Here is a 13,534-nt window from a genome sequence, read left to right as displayed (position 1 = left end):
CTTTACTTATTACATCTGCAATAACTGCATTGCCAAATACAGCCATGTTCTGAGTCCCTGGGGTTAGGACTTTAAAATATGAATTTATGAAAGGACACATTTCAAGACATTGCTTTCCTTATCAGGGGATGACCCAGAACACACCTCGTTTTCCAACTCTTTTAGAGCATTGGTACAATTGAGCTGTTATATAACAAGTAAGCCTGTAAGTAGCCAGTCACCTACAGTGATTTAAGTTTATAAAGGATGGGAAAGAAGAAAGATTTGGAAGAATGATAGCCAATCAAATCTCAGAGAAGCAATGAATGACTCTCTGGACAGAAGAGTAAAAACTAGAGAGAGGAAAACAGAAGGATGAAGATGATAACACACTTAGAGAAAAAAAAGGTAACTTTGTTTAAAGAAAATGAAAACCTTATTTCTCTTTTCTCTTCCATTTAATTCATGAAGAGTGCAGAGAATAAAACTCATAGCCAAAGATAACTCATAGGTGGCAGAGACTTCTTCATGAATTAGAAAGAGTATCCTTAAGTGGAGCTCTGAAAAAGAGGATGACCTCTCGAAAATTAAAATAACCCATTGGCAAGGCGAAGGCCATCCCTACTTTGGGATGATGATAGTTATTTATAAATGGGTTCCCCTTTATGAATTGCGGAACTCAGTTCATTATTTTGCATATTTTGCTAATTAAAGTACTATGGTAAAAATGTGGACATATGTGGACATAATATGACTGTCTCATATCTCAGTTCTTACCAGGAGGAAATGAGGAATGTGTCAACAATAGTAGAGAATTTGTGGGAATGTAAATGAACACAGTCATTGCATTTCAAATTCAAAGCATAATATTTTCTGATTCGTAGTGTCCTACTGTGGCAATACCAAATTTGCCACAAACTTACTAGCTTAAGATAACACAAACTTACTATCTTATATTTCTATAAGTGAGAAGGCCAATGTTGGTCACTAAGCTAAAATCAAGGTGTCAAGAAGGCTGTATTCATTTCTGGTAGCTCTAAAGGAAAATTCATTTCCAGCATCTAGAGGCTGACGACACTCTTTGGTTTGCATCTCCCTTCCCCCATATCTGAAGCTAGCCACACTGCATCTCTCTGACCATTTTTTCTTAGCTGTGTCTCTCTTTGACCACAGCTTGGAAAGGTTCTCTGCTTTTAAGGACCACTGTGATTAAATGGAGCCCACCTGGATAACCAGTATCGTCTACATAACTCAGGGTATATACTCTTCATAATAATTGCAAAGTATCTTTTGCCATGGGAGGAAAGACATTCCCAGGTTCCAGAAGATGTGGACATCTTCAGAAGGTTTTTATTCTGCCTCCCTCATGACCACCCTTTCCTATTCTGGGACTACCTTCAAAATGGAAACTGTAGCTATCTATCAATATATTAACTACAGCATGTACTCATTCAATAAATATATATTGATCAATTTATTAGCATATATGAATGCATAACTTCTATAAAAATAATTCTGAAGTATCCTAACTAGGGTCATACCACGCCAAATATGGTATCGTTCTGAACAAGCCAAGCAATTGCTCTTCAGCAGATAAGAAGCAGCTGCAGATGCTAAGATGAGTTGAAGTATGCCTTATAAGCCAAATCAGAATTGTTTATCCTTGGGCAAAGCAAAGGGCAAATGGATGGTATAATAAACACAAACTAGGGCTTGGGGGATGAAAGGAGGGATGAGTAGGTTGAGAACAGAATATTTTTAGATCAGTGAAATTATTCTGTATGATACTATAATGGTGGGTACTTGTCAGTACACATTTGTCAAGACCCCCACAAATGTACAAAAACAACAATAAACCCTAATATCAACTATGGACTTTGGGTGGTAATGATGTGTCATGTAGGTTCACAGATAACAGCAAATGTACCACTTTGTATGGGATATTGATAGTGGAGAGCCTATATATGTGTTAGGGTAGGGGGTTTATGGGAAACTCTCTACTTTCCACTTAGTTTTGCTGTGAATCTAAAACTTCTCTAAAAATTAAGTCTATTGATAACAAATAAATACAGAGATCAAATGAGACACAAGTGTTCAAGCATGAGAAATGAGAATATATAATCATTTAAGAGTCTGACTTGGGAAAAAGAATTACTGGATCAATGCATCATTGTACGGTTCACCTGAAGTATCCTAAACAAATTTATCTTTGATTTTGGATGAAAATGGAAATGTCCAGAATAGTAGTCTGTATGTATAGAGAAGACTATAAAATGATAAGAGACAAAAGCAATGAACAGGAAGTGAAGACACCTGGTTCCAGCCTTGACTAGAACTACCATCAAGGCCACAGTGCTTGTGTCTTCACCTTTCTGGAGCACAGTCTCTTTGTGTGCAAATAAAGTACAGAGATTAATTTTAATGTCTCTTACAAAGATTAAAATTTACAATTCTTCAATGATAGTCTGCAGGCATAAACAATTGCTAGTATCATTACTAGTGAATAATTCTGGATGGTTCAGAGGGCAAAGGGTGGCATGTTCCCTTGATGTAGGAAGCAATCTGAGCCAAAAAAACAAAAAAAACAAAAAAACTAGATTTAAATCTTTGCTCTGCAATTTAACAATCTGTGTGACCTTTGGGTAAGCTACTTAGGATTTCTGACTCAGTTTCTTCATCTATATTATTACATAGGTAGTAAAAAATTACGTTATTGAGTTGCTATTAGAGATGCATGAGTGAGCAGAAATGAAAATAGATTCTAAATAATATTAATTGAATGCCTATTTATGTGACAAGTGGTGTTTTAAATGTATTTCATTTGTAAGGTTTCTTATTCTGCATGTCAGCTCAGTATAAATATGGACCATTATTGGCCCATCAAACATATGAGGAAATTGAAGTACAGACAGATTATACAGCTTTCCCAAGGCCACAAGGCCAGCAAGCAGACAGGGCTGGGATTGAACTCATGTGGTTCTCACCTGTTTATTAACAGGCTGGCAAAATTCCCCTTCCCCAGTTTCCATCCTTTTTCTCCTGTCTCAACCTTCCTAAAGCAATGGTTTGGGAAATTTAAAGAACTTCTACGTTGGCATGCACATAATCATTTTACAACTGTGGCTAATTCTATTCTATAGGATGCATACTATATACCTTCCATTTTGTAAAAAAAAAAAAAAAAGAATGTGTCAATGTATATTATTTTGTAAATTATTACTTCATCAGCATGTCATATTTGTGAACTCCTTGAAAAGATAATGTGCATTTATTGTGTGATAAATTTTTAGAATTGGAAAGAACCCTAGCAATCAGCTAAAGCCAACTGTAACTTACCATAGATACGGAAGCCAAGGTACAAAACTGTAAAATGTCCTGTCCAGGTGCGTAGGACAAATAAAAAAAGAGAACCGACTCTTTGAACCCTGTTATTAATATTTTCTATATATTAATCATTTGTCAAGACTGACACATTCTCAAATAGCATTATGTAACAAAGGAATCAATAAGTCAAGATCATATGATGTTAGAATACTAAAAAAGAAGAGGTTCTAACATCCTCTAGCTGACAAAATAACCCATTTTTCCCCACCTGCCATGTTTTATTAATGATGGACCAATAGCAATACTCATTCCATAGCTTAAAATCATGGAGAACCAGTGCAGTGATTATACTATGATTCAATTCATATATTTACCCTTATTTCATTATGATTTTTATTAACTCAGTCTTTCTCAGTATTGTTTGAATGTGAATGTTTATGGAGTACTTAAATTCAGGACTATTACTGGTTGCATTTCCGTTACCTTGTTTGTTCTTATGTTACAATTCTAATACTGCATGTTTTTATTTCATCAATAATTCATCCTTTTATGCATGCCTTTAACACAAAATCATAAAAATACACCTTTCCCGGGCTGGCCTGAATAGTTACAAACATACCTGGATGTGTACAATTCTAAAGTTTGTTCTTATACTATATTTACCCAAGAAGCTGAACAACTGTCTCTCAAGCAAACAATGTAATCTTTATCATCCTGACACAGGAGAATTAAATTCTTTTAAAGAGAACTCTAACAGGTACTAAATGTCAAGTACTTCAAAAACCCTTAAAAATCCAACTTCAACTAAAATCACCAAGAAACCTAATATTAAGATTTTATGTCTCTTAGAGCAAAATACCCAATAATTCTACCCAGCATATTAGCCAGAAAACTCAACCTGGGATTTCTAAAGTATCTTCAGTTTAAGAAGATCATTTAAATAAGTTCCTTTGTGCTTAAAAACCGATTTCCTCCTCCTTACAATCAAAATAATCGTGGCCTTAGCATTGGCTACTGTGGCCATCCAGACATTGATTTGTGCTGATATCACCACATTTCAGTTTTCAAACGTATGCTTGTCTCTAATACACTTTGCTTCTAGTCATTTCAATTCCATTATTTTCTGGTATGAGAAATCAGAATATATTATTGGCAGCCATGCATTCTAAGGAGATGCAATTGATTCTTAGGATAAAAGAACCTCCATCCAACACATTTTAGCATAGGCAGCTATTATGATCCACATTCCTGAGGACAGATGAAACCCGGGAAAGCTTCGATTTAGATTTAGATGTATATCTCAATGCTGCTGTAATGGTTTACCATAAATGTGCGTAGAAGATGAAATGCAAATAAATACAGCATTTAGGGCTGTTACTACAAAGGCAGGTGTAGGAAGATTGCCAAGTTTTTCTTAACTCAAGTTTTTTACTTTGCCTCAGTTAGCCAAATGAATGTTCCTGGGTTGGCTTCAGGTTTGTGGTGAGCTAGTATCTCACCAGGGAGAACGACTTAATATTCAGGCCCTGAAGGCTCTCTGACAGTCCTTCTGAACAATCTCTGAAGACTAGGCGGTATCTTTAATTGTGAACAAGCAAACATTAGTCTGGATCTTGTGAACAATTCAACAGATGAAATGAGACAGAAGTTTTCTCTGCAGGTGGGTTAACAGCTGCTGCCAAATACCTCTCCATCTTCGTATCTTGGAGCAAGCCTTACAGCAGATAGGTTGAATCATTTTCTCTGTCACGAAGCCTCAAGAACTGAAAAGTTCTGTTTCTCATGAAAAATGTGACTGATGCCAAAGGCTAGGCCCTTTGATTCTCTAAGAGACAAAGCTTTTGATCCCTTGAAACAATACCATTTTACTTCCTAAGATGTATTTAAGTTATCTCCTATTTTTTCTGAAGTTGAAATCATTGGAAAAATTAGCCCTCTAAATTTAATTGCCTATAATTTTGCTATCAAGACAGCCCATCAAAGTGCTCTACAAACAGAGGAGTGATTGAAAATGAGAGACAAGTGTCTAGCTATCTGCAAAACTAATTTGAGCACTAAATTAGAATCACCCTGTTTTGCTTTGCCTGGATCTCCTTCATTTGCATCTTGTGTACATACCACTCCCAAAATGCATATCTTTCTTTTCCACATCTCTTTAACATTATGTTAAATGATAATTCCAGGATGCATCTCCAGGGCTGAGCTTGCAATCAGTTTGATTTCACAGAACAAATCCTAACTGTAGGAAGTGAACAAAATTCAGTGATGTTGTTGATTTAAAGATCAATAAATATGTAGTTGAGGGGAAGAGGAAAGAGAAAAATGAGAATTAAAAAGTAACCTACCATTAATATATGCTTATTTAAGGACATTTTTGTGACTTTACAGAGTCCAATAAAGTAGTTGGCTGATTGTCCAATTTATCTTGTATCAGCCACAATTAGCCTCATGCCATCTTATTGGTAAAATTGCTTGTTCAATTTTCACTTTGTTTTTAAAGGAATTGCTCTTCCTGTTCCATAGGTACAACTTCAAATACTGATGTCAGTGTAAGGTTTTTTAACATACATGGGTTAAGAAATGGTATGTTACAATATGTTGTGCTGTGATCCAAGGGCCTCTTCTACTCTGGAATTTCATGTCAGCATTCACCTGGAATGGACTAGGACCATCGCACCACTTGATGTGTGGTCTTCCTCGTGTATTTTCACTGAAACAAGAGACGAGGCATGCACTAAAGGTGAACATACTGTAGTATTTTTCCAAGGAGGGAAATTTTTGGAAGTTATGAGCTTAATTCATCTACGAGCATGTCTAGCTAGGAAACTCTAATTCAATATAAGTCTTTGTATTACAGTGATCTGCCTTTTAATGAATCATTGAGAGAATGAAAACTGATGGTGTAATGACATATTGGGATGTTACTAAAATTGAAGAAAAAGTCTGTAACCCTTTTATTTACTAAAATTTTATATTCACAGAATATGAAAGCAATATGGATGATACAAAACATTAGATGATTCAGAAGAACTTTCCTATAATTTCTCTTGCTATAGGGAGAAAAACATAAAAAGGGAGATATAAAAATGCAGATAAAGAACATTTTTCTGAATCTGTGTTTATTATTTCAGTAAGAAAGTTAAAAACAAACACAGCAAAAACTACATATATATAAAGCTTGCAGGGTGAGAGGCCATTTGCAGCTGAAGACTGCATTTATACCCACATTTCTGTTTGCATTGCTTGCCCCTGCCTGGACTGAATGTACTTGCCACAGTTTGAGATGCAGGATTCTTATTAGGGAGTGCTCTTGGTTTTAAAACCTAAGTAGGGGAGAATTAGGCAGAAGTAGAAATTAGTTTGTAATTGAGTTCCAACAGAACCAACTCCACAGATAGTTCTTTAGTTGGAATGGACCTTCAGAGTTGTTCTGGGTAAAGGGTGGGAGGTCTAAACTTTTAAACCCCATGTGGATCAGTCATTGGTTAAGGAGTCACCCCTAGAAAGAAGCTTGACCTTAGGCGAGGCAGTTTGGTTTTGTTCTTTTGTCTGCTTTTAACTGAAGGCCATCGTAAACAGAAATATCAGCTGAGAGTCATCACTCAGAACTACTAGCAATAAGGGGAGCAACTCCTACGCTACTCAAGAGGTCACCAGGAGAGGCCGTGACCCAGCATTTACCAGGGGCTTACCAGTTTTCTACAATGTGAATTCCTACAGATTTTCTAAGACTCTTGTAAAATATTACCGTACCTATGAAAACTTCCCTGATATCACATGAAGAAGTGACCATCCCTTTTTTTTAATGTAACTATTGAGTCTTATACAGACATATACCATTAAGCCTTCAAATTTTTTATTACTGTATTCCTTCGAGTATTGGTCTTTCCTACTATATTCTAAGCTGTTTGAAGACAGGGGCCATGTCTTTTTCATCTTTGTGTTTTTATTACCTAGCATATGACCAAACGCGTACAATGCAAAAAAAAAAAAAAAAAAAAGATCAGACTGCAACATGGGATTCTGAATCTGCTAATTCCTTACTGATAAGCAATTAAGCTGGACCATTAAGAGTATACCATAGAAATAATAAATGGGGAAAATTTGTCTGTTGAAAATGGCATGCATTGAAGAGAACCAATAGGCCGTGCAAGTTACTCTCTAATGGCTCTTAAGTGTCCTATAAAGTAGGTCGACAATTCATTTGACTGAATTGAGCAAAGAGTTGAACGCCTCCTATATGCCAGGTAGTGTGGTAACTATGTGGTAATAAGCAATGCAGAGGAATAAATATTTTTTTAGGTAGCATAACAGTGTCTATCTTCCAATTAGAGAAAAAGTGAGGGGCGTCTGGGTGGCTCAGTTGGTTAAGAGTCTGTCTTTGGCTCAGGTCATGATCTCGGAGTTCTGGGTTTGCACCCTGCATTGGGCTCCCAGCTCAGTGGGAAGTCTGCTTCTTCCTCTCTGTCCCTCCCCCCAACTCATGCTTGCTCTCTCTCTGACATAAATAGATAAATAAAATCTTTAATAAAAAAAGAAAAACAAAGTGAGGGTAAATTATGATAAAAGATAGGTATTATAAAACACTCTTATAAAATATAAATATAGAGTTTTCTTGTTGGAGGGAATTAAAAGAATAAGGTGTTATAACCAGTTAGGACTACAGGAGTCTTCATCAAGGTAGTGGCAGTTGAGGTTGGGCTTGATTTTTCACGAGTGAAGGGGATCAATTTTGGACTGTGTGCTAGTCCAAGTACTTTACCAAGAGGAAATTAAGTGTGGGAGAGATTTATTGGGCAAAATGCCTGTAAAAGTTAGAGGGGGAAAGTAGCAGGAGTAGGTAGATAAGGTCTTCAGAAAATGATGCAGATCATAAACCTAAGAAAGAGAGGGTAGGTCAAAAGATTGAGTAGGAAAAGCCTCACGTTGCAGGGAAACCCTGAGAAAGTCTTGGTCAGGCTAATGGAGAAGCCTCATAGGACAGTAGTAGTTACTGCCTGAGAGTAGCCTGGAAAGAGCATGCCCTTGGTGTGAATATTGTCCTGGATCCCAAACGGGGACATCCAGAGAGAAACTCAAGCTCTTCCTTCACAGGAGATCTGAGAAGTGTATGTCCATGTACGTCAATGGTAGAAAGAGAATACATTTCAGGAGAAGGAATAATGTGGCTCAAGACATGGTGACACGAAGCTAAATTCTTTGGTCACCAATATCGTCATGCCCTATGAAACACCACTGCCCTCTATGCTAAGCAGTAGTGGCCAGCAACTTTCTAAGTTTAATTGTTATAGTATTTATTGCCTTGCTTTTTTTGTCAGTTCATTATACTTTCTGCTTTTTTTCTCTTGTACTAAAGAATAGGGCCATGTGTGTAACAGCCAAAATTGTGACCTTCTGAACAGAGTTGAAGAAAAGATAAATAAGATAAATGAAAGTCCATGGGCACTTTTTCCCCCTCCCAAATGGCATGCAGATAATATAGTACCTCTCACTTTCTTATCCCTATAGCTCATCATACTATGCCCCTCTCACCAAGAACATGAGACTCAGTTTCATTGCATGCTCTTTTCCAACGTGAAACACTTTTAGCGCTAAACAAGAATAGTTCCAAAATAGTTCACATATGGATATGTTGGTAAAATATTCATTGCTGCATCTGTGCTCTAGTATTTATCAACCTTCTGTAAAAAATCAGGTTTCGACAGGTGGTTTGTGTGTTCAACTGGAAATAGCTACTTTCCCTGAAAGACAATGAGAAGCACATGGAAGGATATTCTAATTATTCTTCATAAAAATTTCTTGGCAATAATTTATTTGTGTCAGTTTAAAGTAGCCCTGGTAATGCCAAGACTATGGTAACCTGACCGAGAGCACATACTGGGTGTTGAGATATTGTTATTTCCTTTGACTTCTTTGAAAACATACTCTTCACTCTTAAGGCTATGAAAACAGTCTCTAAAAAATGCTATGAATACCAATCGTATTGATGGAATGAGAGACTTTGCTCTCATAACAGCCTCCTGCATTCCAAAATAACTTTTGGGCTTGGCCCTCCTGATTATCTGTCAGCACCAGACTATGCTTTGGGAGGACAGACACAGATTCTCTTAACATTTTGACTTAATGAAGCAGAGATGACTGTACCCCACACTTCTAAAACAAAATCAGCAGGATGTCTAAACAAAGCAAGTGATTTCTGATATTGCATCTCAGGGTATCAGGTGATGGCCCAGAGCCTCTGAAGTGGGGAAAGGAAGAACTGATCATATGTTCCCACAGAAGAATGATGGGGGCTGGAGCAGAGAGGTATGCATGGCTATGTATAATCTGTAACCACCAAGTTTAGTATCTAGATACTCACTGAGAATTTCTTTTTTTTTTAATTTTTATGTATTTATGATAGTCACACAGAGAGAGAGAGAGAGAGAGAGAGAGAGACACAGGCAGAGGGAGAAGCAGGCTCCATGCACCGGGAGCCCGACGTGGGATTCGATCCCGGGTCTCCAGGATCGCGCCCTGGGCCAAAGGCAGGCGCTAAACCGCTGCACCACCCAGGGATCCCCTCACTGAGCATTTCAACATGTCTCCTGGCTTCCCTGATTAGGAAGTAAGGCAGAAATGGACTTATGGAGGACTGAAGATGATGGGGCAAGATGGTGTGTATGGAAGCGCCAAGGTGGTGAACTGCACAAAAACATTCTTCTCACACAGACATCTCAGAAATACAAAACAATTTACCATTAACAAGTATATGGGGGTAGAGGTAGGAAGTGAAAACAGGTGATGGCCCCTAAACAAATTCCATATATTGTATACTTTTAATTTATGTCAAGAAGTTTTGTTTCTATTTTGTTTTGTTTTGAATTTTGTTTTTAGCTATGTGTTTTGCTGTTCTTTGTAATAGTTGTTAATTCCAGGACCATTTACTAAAATTATACTTGATAGTAGAAAATACACAAATATCAGTCTATACATTGCAATGCTGGACACAGAGAATTCTGTACTTTTCTAGGAACACTGTTCACTTTCTAAGAGAAAACAGATCTCCCTCTGCTGTGATTTGAACTAAAGACCTTCTGATCCCCAGAGACCTGCTCCTTCACAAGACCTCAAAAGAGTTTACTTGGAATAAATGAATCTGATTAATCTAATTTATATCAAAAATAGCACAGATGTGCCCTGAATTTTTAGGGGAAGGATGAATCAGCAGTCCTGTCCATCATAATGGCTGCATTTTTTAGGCTTTCAAACACAGAGACGATCTTTGCTTACTGAGGGATAAGTCCTGCTAATTGCATGGCATCTCTTAGGATTTGGGTCAAAATAAACAGTCTATTTTTCTGACTTTTTAAAGAGAAGCTATGATCTTGTTTCCATGCTTCTCTACCTTGCCTTGTCCTGACCTATAAAAATAACTTTGACAGAACAAAGAACTAGAACTAAATAGATTGTTTGTGAGAACGTCCTATGAATAGTTGTATTTCCCCATACTTTGATTTTTCCTCTTAAGATTTGTATATATTATTCTGTTTTACATTTCCATTCTCACATCTGCTTTTCTGAGTGGCCACTGCCTTTAGAAGCATCAATATATAACCATAGAATATAAAGTTTTATACTACATTCAACTTTGATATATTTTGAATAAGGAGCCCTTCTCTTAATTGCACACTTACCATTTCATGAATGTAGTTATCCTCTTCGCTGACTGACCTATTATCCACCACCACCACCTTCACCATCATTATCACAACCTCCCCAATTTCTCTATTTTCATTTTATCCTTTGTATACTTCTTCCTTTACATAACTTTTGTCTTGTTCACGCTTTTGAACTTTAAGGCTTTCACACCAAACTGACAAACTGATTTACGTTCCATTTTGAAAAGCAAATTTATATCCCTGTCTTTTGTGATTCCCTTTCTGGCTTAATATGCACAGGTCTAAAAACAGCTCTACAATTAAATTAAGAATATTAAAATATTTTTCATTGGGAAAATTTTTTCATCTCCAACTCTGATCTATAACAAAACAGATACCAAGGAAGGGGTATAATTCTTTTGATAGTGGTCCTTTTTAATGCTGAACTAAAGAAGGGAAGTGAAGGAGATGATAAAGCACTCAGCAACTCAAAGAAAGAGAAACTAAGTGCAAGGAGTATTCAAATGAAGGATAAGTCAGTTCCAGTCAGGAACATCAAGAAGAGCCTCCTGATGTTGCTCTATTTTGGTTTGATCATTGATGAATAGATAGGGTTCAAGTGCAAGACACGTGTAGCACTTGGCCAGCTTCAGATTTCTTAAAGCTGCTGACAGATGATATTCTCAAAGAGAAATGTGTACCAGAGTCAAAAGGTGGAACAAATCAGAATGGTAAGCAGTATTAATCAGCAGTCCTACTCAGGATGCCCAGACACATAAATAAATTGTGATTGCTGAGTGCCACGTGACTTTTTGAGACTGTAAGTAGTTCTTTTAAAAAAATTTTTTTTTTATTGGAGTTCAACTTGCTAACATAGAGCATAACACCCAAGTGCTCATCCCATCAAGTGTCCCCCACTCAGTGCCTGTCACCCAGTCACCCCAACCCCCGCCCACCTCTCTTTCCATTACCCCTTGTTCGTTTCCCAGACTTAGGAGTCTCTCATATTTTGTCTCCCTCACTGATATTTTCACTCTTTTTCTCACCTTTCCCCTTTATTCCCTTTCACTGTTTTTTATATTCCCCAAATGAATGAGACCGTATAATGTTTGTCCTTCTCTGATTGACTTACTTCACTCAGCATAATACCCTCCAGTTCCATTTGCCTTCAAGCAAATGGTGGGTATTTGTCGTTTCTAATGGCTGAGGAATATTTCATTGTATACATAGACCACAGCTTCTTATCCATTCATCTTTTGATGGACACCGAGGCTCCTTCCACAGTTTGGCTATTGTGGACATTGCTGCTAGAAACATCAGGGTGCAGGTGTCCTGGCGTTTCACTGCATCTGTATCTTCGGGGTAAATCCCCAACAGTGCATTGCTAGGTTGTAGGGCAGATCTATTTTTAACTCTTTGAGGAACCTCCACACAGTTTTCCAGAGTGGCTGCACCAGTTCACATTCCCACCAACAGTGTAAGAGGGTTCCCCTTTCTCCACATCCTCTCCAACATTTGTTGTTCCTGTCTTGTTACTTTTCACCATTCTCACTGGTGTGAAGTGGTATCTCATTGTGGTTTTGATTTGTATTTCCCTGACGGCAAGTGATGTGGAGCATTTTCTCATGTGCTTGTTGGCCATGTCAATGTCTTCTTTGGTGAAATTTCTGTTCATGTCTTTTGCCCATTTCATGATTAGATTGTTTCTTTGCTGTTGAGTTTAATAAGTTCTTTATAGATCTTGGATACTAGCCCTTTATCTGATACGTCATTTGCAAATATCTTCTCCTATTCTCTAGGTTGTCTTCTGGTTTTGTGGACTGTTTCTTTTGATGTGCAGAAGCTTTTTATCTTGATTAAATCCAATAGTTGATTTTTGCTTTTGTTTCTCTTGCCTTCATGGATGTATTTTGCAAGAAATTGCTATGGCCAAGTTCAAAAAGGGTGTTGCCTGTGTTCTCCTCTAGGATTTTGATGGATTCTTGTCTCATATTTAGATCTTTCATCGATTTTGAGTTTATTTTTGTGTATGGTGTAAGAGAATGTTCTAGTTTCACTCTTCTGCATGGGCTGTCCAGTTTTCCCAGCACCATTTATTGAAGAGACTGTCCTTTTCCCAGTGGATAGTCTTTCCTGCTTTGTCGAGTATTGGTTAACCATAGAGCTGAGGGCCCATTTCTGGGTTCTCTGTTCTGTTCCATTGATCTATGAGTCTGTTTTTGAGCCAGTACCACATTGTCTTGATGACCACAGCTTTGTAGTACAACCTGAAATCTGGCATTGTGATGCCCCCCAGCTCTGGTTTTCTAATATTCCCCTGGCTATTTGGGGTCTTTTCTGATTCCACCCAAATATTAAGATGATTTGTTCCAACTTTCTGAAGAAAGTCCATGGTATTTTGATAGGGATTGCATTAAATGTGTAAATTGCCCTGGGTAGCATAGACATGTTCACAATATTAATTCTTCCAATCCATGAACATGAAATATTTTTCCATCTCTTTGTGTCTTCCTCAATTTCTTTCAGAAATGTTCTGTAGTGTTTAGAGTATACATCCTTTACCTCTTTGGTTAGGTTTATTCCTAGGTATC

At 37.4% G+C, this 13,534-nt stretch overlaps 1 long non-coding RNA gene across 1 annotated transcript; it reads left to right on the top strand.

The window, feature by feature from the left end:
* The first annotated feature begins 30 nt into the window (after positions 1-30).
* LOC111093722 lies at positions 31-11,705 on the top strand. Its single transcript, XR_005383269.1, has 3 exons — positions 31-387; positions 9,707-9,959; positions 10,316-11,705. It is a non-coding gene; the product is annotated as an uncharacterized LOC111093722 (long non-coding RNA).
* Positions 11,706-13,534: the final 1,829 nt, after the last annotated feature.

Source organism: Canis lupus, chromosome 33 (genome assembly GCF_011100685.1).
Source record: "Canis lupus familiaris isolate Mischka breed German Shepherd chromosome 33, alternate assembly UU_Cfam_GSD_1.0, whole genome shotgun sequence".
Lineage (NCBI taxonomy): Eukaryota > Metazoa > Chordata > Mammalia > Carnivora > Canidae > Canis > Canis lupus.
The sequence above is the reverse complement of the archived record's forward strand: the minus strand, read 5'-3'. Positions and strand labels throughout refer to the sequence as shown.